Here is an 8,014-nt window from a genome sequence, read left to right as displayed (position 1 = left end):
AGGACATGACCACTATCCTCATGCAAATACAAAAAGATCGAAAGGAATACTACTCCATCCAAGCCATCCAAGCCCACCCCCAGTTGCTCAAATTGAAGGCTGATGAGCGGATAATTTATACGCTTTTTGGCATTATTTTTAGTATGTTTTAGTTAGTTTTTATTATATTTTTATTAGTTTTTAAATAAAAATCATATTTCTGGACTTTACTATGAGTTTGTGTGTTTATCTATGATTTCAGGTATTTTCTGGCTGAAATTGAGGGACCTGAGCAAAAATCTGATTCAGAGGTTGAAAAAGGACTGCAGATGCTGTTGGATTCTGACCTCCCTACACTCCAAGTGGATTTTTTGGAGCTATAGAAGCCCAATTGGCGCACTCTCAATTGTGTTGGAAAGTAGATATCCTGGGCTTTCCAGCAATATATGATAGTCCATACTTTGCCTACGATTTGATGGCTCAAACCGGCGTTCAAAGTAGCATAGAAATTCTGGCGTCAAAACGCCAGAACTGGCATAAAAGCTGGAGTTAAACGCCCAAACTGGCACAAAAGCTGGCGTTTAACTCCAAGAAAAGTTTCTACACGTGAAAGCTTCAATGATCAGCCCAAGCACACACCAAGTGGGCCCGGAAGTGGATTTCTGCATCATTTACTTATTTCTGTAAACCCTAGGCTACTAGTTCTCTATAAATAGGACCTTTTACTATTGTATTTTAGACACTGGATCATACTTTTCATCTTGGAACTTGTATGTTCACGCTTTGGGAGGCTGGCCATTTGGCCATGCCTAGACCTTTTGTTCTTATGTATTTTCAATGGTAGAGTTTCTACACACCATAGATTAAGGTGTGGAGCTCTGCTGTTCCTCATGAATTAATGCAAAGTAATATTGTTTTTCTCTTCAATTCACGCCTACTTCTGTTCTAAGATATCCATTCGTTCTTCAACATGATGAATGTGATGATCCGTGACACTCATCATCATTCTCACCTATGAACGCGTGCCTGACAACCACTCCCGTTCTACTTGCAATAGCTTGAATGTGTATCTCTTGGGTTTCTAATCTAAGATTAAAACCTTTGTGGTATAGGCTAGAATTATTGGCGGCCATTCCTGAGATCCAAAAAGTCTAAACCTTGTCTGTGGTATTCCGAGTAGGATCTGGGAAGGGATGACTGTGACGAGCTTCAAACTCGCGAGTGCTGGGCGTGTGACAGACGCAAAAGGATCAATGGATCCTATTCCAACATGATCGAGAACCGACAGATGATTAGCCGTGCGGTGACAGCGCATTTGGAACATTTTCACTGAGAGGATAGGAAGTAGCCATTGACAACGGTGATGCCCAACATAAAGCTTGCTATGGAAAGGAGTATGAATGATTGGAAGAAGGCAATAAGAAAGCAGAGGTTCAGAAGGAACAAAGCATCTTCATACGCTTATCTGAAATTCTCACCAATGAATTACATAAGTATCTCTATCCTATTTTATGTTTTATTCATCTTTTAATTATTAATTCTCCATAACCATTTGAATCTGCCTGACTGAGATTTACAACGTGACCATAGCTTGCTTCAAGCCGACAATCTCCATGGGATCGACCCTTACTCACGTAAGGTTTATTACTTGGACGACCCAGTGCACTTGCTGGTTAGTTGTGTGGAGTTGTGACAAAGAGTTGAGATTACAATTGTGCGTACCAAGATGTTGGCGCCATTGATGATCACAATTTTGTGCACCAAGTTCTTGGCGCCGTTGCCGGGGATTGTTGGAGTTTGGACAACTGACGGTTCATCTTGTTGCTTAGATTAGGTAATTATTTTATGTTTAAGCTTTTTACTTTTTATTTTCAAAAAAAAAATTTCAAAAATACAAAAATATTTCTATTTTGTTCTTCAGAGTTTTTAAGAATGAATTCTAGTGTTTCATGATGATTTGTTGAAGTCTGGCTGGCTGTGAAGCCATATCTAATCTTTTGGACTGAGGTTTCAACTTATCATCACAAGAGCTTGATGATTTCTATCAATCTTGCTGTTGAAAGTAATGATCTGCTAAGGCTTGGCTGGCCATTGGCCATGTCTAGTGTTTTGGACCAAAGCTTTCACTGAAAGCTTGGCTGGCTAGTAAGCCATGTCTAATTCCTGGACCGGAGTTTTAGACTAACATTGCAATGATTCCTGAAATTCTCATTAAAAATTTTGAATCCCTTTATTTTCCTTTCCATATAATTTTCGAAAAATCACAAAAATTTTTTTTAAAAATCATAAAAATAAAAAATATTTTATGTATCTTAGTGTCAATTTTTAAGTTTTGTGTCAATTGCATGTCTTTATTCTTGCATTTTTTCGAATATATGTAGTATGTTCTTCATTGATCTTCAAGCTGTTCTTGATGATTCCATAGCTCTGATCTTTAATTTCTGTGTGTCTTTTGTTGTTTCTCATATGCATTTTCAATTTGTTATGGTCCTTAGTATACAAACTTCTAAGTTTCGTGTCTTGCATGCATTGTTTATTTGATCTTAGTTGCATCCTTTTTATTATTCTGTCTCATCATTAAAAATTCAAAAAAATTTTCAAAATTGTGTCTTCTCAAGTCAATAACACAGAGAATTGAAGATTCAGAACATTCAGCAGAGGAATCACACAGAAAAAGCTGGGCGTTCAAAATGCCCAGTGAAGAAGGAAAACTGGCGTTTAAACGCCAGCCAGGTTAAACGCCCAAAAAGGTAGCATTTTGGGCGTTAAACGCCAGAATGGATGCCATTCTGGGCGTTTAACGTCAGGAGGACACTAGAGGGAAGATTTTGTTTTTAATTCAAATCTTTTTCAAATTTTCATAATTTTTCAAAATCAAATCTTTTTCGAATCATATCTTTTCAATCATATCTTTTCAAAATCAATTTCTTTTCAATTTTTTTTATTTATTACTATTTTCGAAAATCCTTGCTACAATTAGTGATTTAATTCAAAATTTTCAAGTTGTTACTTGCCTATTATGAAAGGATCAAATTTTAAATTCTAGAATCATATCTTCTAATTTCTTGTTAGTCAAGTAATCAACTTTAATTTTAAAACTTTCTCTTTTTAATTTGATTCTCAATTATATCTTCTCAATCATGTCTTTTCAATCTCATCTTTTTCAAAATTAAGTTTCAATCATATCTTTTTGATTTCTAATTTCAAAATCTTTTTCAAAAAACACTTAATTTCTTTCCCAATCTTAGTTTTCGAAAATCATTTACCAAATTTTCAAAATTTCTCTTAATTATTTCAAAATCTTTTACTTTATTTTCGAAAATTCTTCCCCTCTTCTCACATCCTTCTATTTAAAGGACTAACACTCCTCCTCAATGTACAATTCGAACTCTATCGCTCTTGATAAGTTCGAATTCTTTTCTTCTCTACCTTCTCCTTCTATTCTTCTTTACCTCTGACACCTCAAGGAATCTCTATACTGTGACATAGAGGATTCCATATTTTCTTCACCTCTCTTTTCATATGAGCAGGAGCAAGGACAAAGGCATTCTTGTTGAAGCTGATCCTGAACCTGAAAGGACCTTGAAGAGAAAGCTAAGAGAAGCTAAAGTACAACTCTCTATAGAGGACCTAACAGAACTTTTTAAACAAGAAGAAGACATGGCAGCCGAAAACAACAACAATGCTAACAATGCAAGGAAAGTGCTTGGTGACTTTACTGCACCTACTCCTGACTTCTATGGGAGAAGCATCTCAGTCCCTGCCATTAGAGCAAACAACTTTGAGCTTAAGCCTCAATTAGTTTCTCTAATGCAACAGAATTGCAAGTTTCATGGACTTCCATTGGAAGATTCTCATCAGTTTTTAGCTGAATTCTTGCAAATCTGTGACACTGTCAAGACCAATGGGGTTGATCCCGAAGTCTACAAGCTTATGCTCTTTCCCTTTGCTGTAAGAGACAGAGCTAGAACATGGTTGGATTTACAACCTAAAGAAAGCCTGAACTCTTGGAAAAAGCTAGTCAATGCCTTCTTGGCAAAGTTCTTTCCACCTCAAAAATTAAGCAAGCTTAGAGTGGAAGTCCAAACCTTCAGACAGAAGGAAGGTGAATCCCTCTATGAAGCTTGGGAAAGATACAAGCAATTGATCAGAAGGTGTCCTTCTGACATGCTTTCAGAATGGAGCATCATAGGTATTTTCTATGATGGTCTACCTGAACTGTCCAAGATGTCATTGGACAGCTCTGCTGGAGGATCTTTTCATCTGAAGAAGATGCCTGCAGAAGCTCAAGAACTCATTGAAATGGTTGCAAATAACCAATTTATGTACACTTCTGAAAGGAATCCTGTGAATAATGGGACAAATAAGAAGAAAGGAGTTCTTGAAATTGATACTCTGAATGCCATATTGGCTCAGAACAAAATATTGACTCAACAAGTCAATATGATTTCTAAAAGTCTGTCTGGAATGCAAGCAGCAATAGGCAGTACCAAAGAAGCTTCATCTGAAGAAGAAGCTTATGATCCTGAGAACCCAGCAATGGAAGAGGTGAATTACATGGGAGAATCCTATGGAAACACCTATAATCCTTCATGGAGAAATCATCCAAACCTCTCATGGAAGGATCAACAGAGGCCTCAACAAGGCTTCAACAACAATAATGGTGGAAGAAATAGGTTTAGCCATAGCAAGCCCTTTCCATCATCTTCTCAGCAACAGACAGAGAATTCTAAGCAGAGCCACTCTGACTTAGCAACTGTAGTCTCTGATCTAATCAAAACCACTCAAAGTTTCATGACTGAAACAAGGTCCTCCATTAGAAATTTGGAGGCACAAGTGGGTCAGCTGAGCAAGAAAGTTAATGAACTCCCTCCTAGTACTCTTCTAAGCAATACATAAGAGAATCCAAAAGGAGAGTGCAAGGCCATCAACATACCCCACACAGCCGAACCTGGAGAGGAGGAAGAGGCAGTGATCTCCACTGAGGAAGACCTCAATGGACGTCCACTGGCCTCCAAGGAGTTTCCCAATTAGGAACCATGGGAATCTAAGGCTCACATTGAGACTATAGAGATTCCATTAAATTTACTTTTGCCATTCATGAGCTCTGATGAGTATTCTTCCTCTGAAGAGGATGAAGATGTTACTGAAGAACAAGTTGCTAAGTACGTTGGAGCAATCATAAAGCTAAATGCCAAGCTATTTGGTAATGAGACTTGGGAGGATGAAGCCCCCTTGCTCACCAAAGAACTGGATGACTTGACTAGGCAAAAATTACCTCTGAAGAGACAAGATCCTGGAAAGTTCTCAATACCTTGTACCATAGGCATCATGACCTTTGAGAAGGCTCTGTGTGACCTAGGGTCAAGCATAAACCTTATGCCTCTCTCTGTAATGGAGAAGCTAGGAATCCTTGAGGTACAAGCTGCAAGAATCTCACTAGAGATGGCAGACAATTCAAGAAAACAGGCTTATGGACTAGTAGAGGATGTCTTGGTAAAGGTTGAAGACCACTACATCCCTGCTGATTTCATAATCCTAGATACTGGGAAGTGTATGGATGAATCCATCATCCTTGGCAGACCCTTCCTCGCTACAGCAAAAGCTATGATTGATGTTGACAGAGGAGAATTGGTCCTTCAAGTGAATGAGGACTCCTTTGTGTTTAAAGCTCAAGGATCTCCCTCTGTAACCATGGAGAAGAAGCATGAAAAGCTTCTCTCAATACAGAGTCAAACAAAATCCCCACATTCAAACTCTTAAGTTTGGTATTGGGAGGCCACAACAAACTCTAAGTTTGGTGTTGAGAGGCCATCAACATGCTCGGAGTATCTGTGAGGCTCCATGGGAGCCCACTGTCAACTACTGATATTAAAGAAGTGCTTGTTGGGAGGCAACCCAATTTTACTTATCTATGTTAAATTTCTATTTTCCATTGTTATTTTATGTTTTCTATAGGTTGATGATCATGTGAAGTTACAAAAATAATTGAAAAAGCAAAAACAAACTGAAAAACAGAATGAAAAATAGCACACCCTAGAGGAGAAGCCTATTGGCGTTTAAACGCCAGTAAGGGCAACAGAATGGGCGTTAAACGCTCAGTAAAGGCAGCAGAATGGGCGTTAAACGCCCAGTCTGGAACCATTCTGGGCGTTCAACACCAGAAATGGGCACCAGACTGGCTTTTAACGCCAAAAAAGGACAAGAAGCTGGCGTTAAATGCCAGAAATGGACAGCAACCTAGCGTTTAACGCTAGGATGCGCAGCAGAGGGCGTTTTGCACGCCTAATTGGTGCAGGGATGAGAAATCTTTGACACCTCAGGATCTGTGGACCCCACACGATCGCCACCAACCTCAACTCACTCTCTCTCTTCTTCACACCTTTTCATAAAACTCTTCCCCAAATACCCTTCACTAATCACCTCAATACCTCTTCCCCAAAAACCCCTCACCTATCAAATCCTACCCTCTCCTCCATAAACTCTTCACCAATCCACATCCATCCATCATAAACCCCACCTACCCCACCATTTAAATTCAAACCACTTTCCCTCCCAAACCCACCCATACATGGCCGAAACACTACCCCCCTCCATCTCCTTTATTTCTTCTCCCTCTACTCTCTTCATTCTTCTTTTGCTCGAGGACGAGCAAACCTTCTAAGTTTGTTGTGGTAAAAGAGTTGCTTTTTGTTTTTCCATAACCATTTATGGCACCAAAAGCCGGAAAAATCTCTAGAAAGAGGAAAGGGAAGGAAAAAGCTTCCACCTCCGAGTCATGGGAGATGGAGAGATTCATCTCAAAGGTGCATCAAAACCACTTCTATGAAGTTGTGGCTAAGAAGAAAGTGATTCCCGAGGTCCCTTTCAAGCTCAAAAAGGGTGAATATCCAGAGATCCGACATGAGATTCGAAGAAGAGGTTGGGAAGTTCTCACCAACCCCATTCAACAAGTCAGAATCTTAATGGTTCAAGAGTTCTATGCCAATGTATGGATCACCAAGAACCATGATAAAAGTATGAACCCGGACCCAAAGAATTGACTTACAATGGTTCGGGGGAAATACTTAGACTTCAGTCCGGAAAATGTAAGTGTTCTGGGGGTTACCTGAAACTGGAGGTCGATCTCGGACGAGATCTTCTGTACTGGTCGATGCTGATGTGTCCAGCCGGTGAGTGGCGGCTGGAGCTGTCGTGTCCAACTTATTGATCTAGCTGCACTGCTGATCCTTCGTCACCGGAGGGTGGGGGTACCTGCAAGAGACTCCGATGCTTAAGTTAGCATAGGTATTAAGCAGGTTTTTAGTAGAATCAGAGTATGAGTTATACCTGGGTGCTCCAGCGTATTTATAATAGCGTGGTATGACCTTCTTAGATAGATAAGTTAGTTATCTTATCTTATCTTATCTTTTGGCGAGGTCAGCTTATCTTTAATGGAACCGCCCTTATCTCTATAGGCTTGGGCTGCCTTTGGATCTGGGTCGTATTCCTTGAGTTGGGCCCTTTTTTGGGCTTTCTTGTCGATTTTGCCGAGCTCTTTTAGGAAGAGGTCGGATAGTCTGACCTAGAGAGCTCTTTTGGGTTTAATACATTCATTAATTGGTATTAATTGCCCCGTTTCCTTTTGGCTTTATTTTGAATTTTTGCACTCAGAAACGGTTTCTCTCCTTCATCTTTCTTTGTAACTTCTCCCTTCATTCTCTTGCCTTCTGCTTTTCACCTACATTTTTCCTTTTCTTGCGTTGCGGCGTCATTCAGTGATCCGGCGATTCCGTCTTTCCATCTTCAACTCTTCTGAGGCTCTGCACTTTTTTCCAGGTTGGTTCCATTTGCAATTTCTTCTCTTTTTTGTTGCTTTGTCTTCAGTTTTGTGGTGAAGCTTTGATATTTGGATGCATGTCAAAAAAGCTTGAATCTTTTTTATGACCTCATGTTTGCTCATCGCTGTAATGTGTTTTCTCTGATTTCCTTTTTTTCGCTTTTTTGTCTATCCCTGGTATTTTCGTTGAGGTTTTCTAGGGCTTTGCATGTTCTA

General features: G+C 39.5%; 1 non-coding gene across 1 annotated transcript; it reads right to left on the bottom strand.

Annotated features, from left to right (window-relative positions):
* Positions 1-4,044: 4,044 nt before the first annotated feature.
* Positions 4,045-4,152, bottom strand: LOC112725122 (small nucleolar RNA R71). The gene has a single exon (XR_003164249.1). It is a non-coding gene; the product is annotated as a small nucleolar RNA R71 (small nucleolar RNA).
* Positions 4,153-8,014: the final 3,862 nt, after the last annotated feature.

This window comes from Arachis hypogaea, chromosome 11 (genome assembly GCF_003086295.3).
Source record: "Arachis hypogaea cultivar Tifrunner chromosome 11, arahy.Tifrunner.gnm2.J5K5, whole genome shotgun sequence".
NCBI lineage: Eukaryota > Viridiplantae > Streptophyta > Magnoliopsida > Fabales > Fabaceae > Arachis > Arachis hypogaea.
This window is presented reverse-complemented; position numbering and strand designations above follow the sequence as displayed.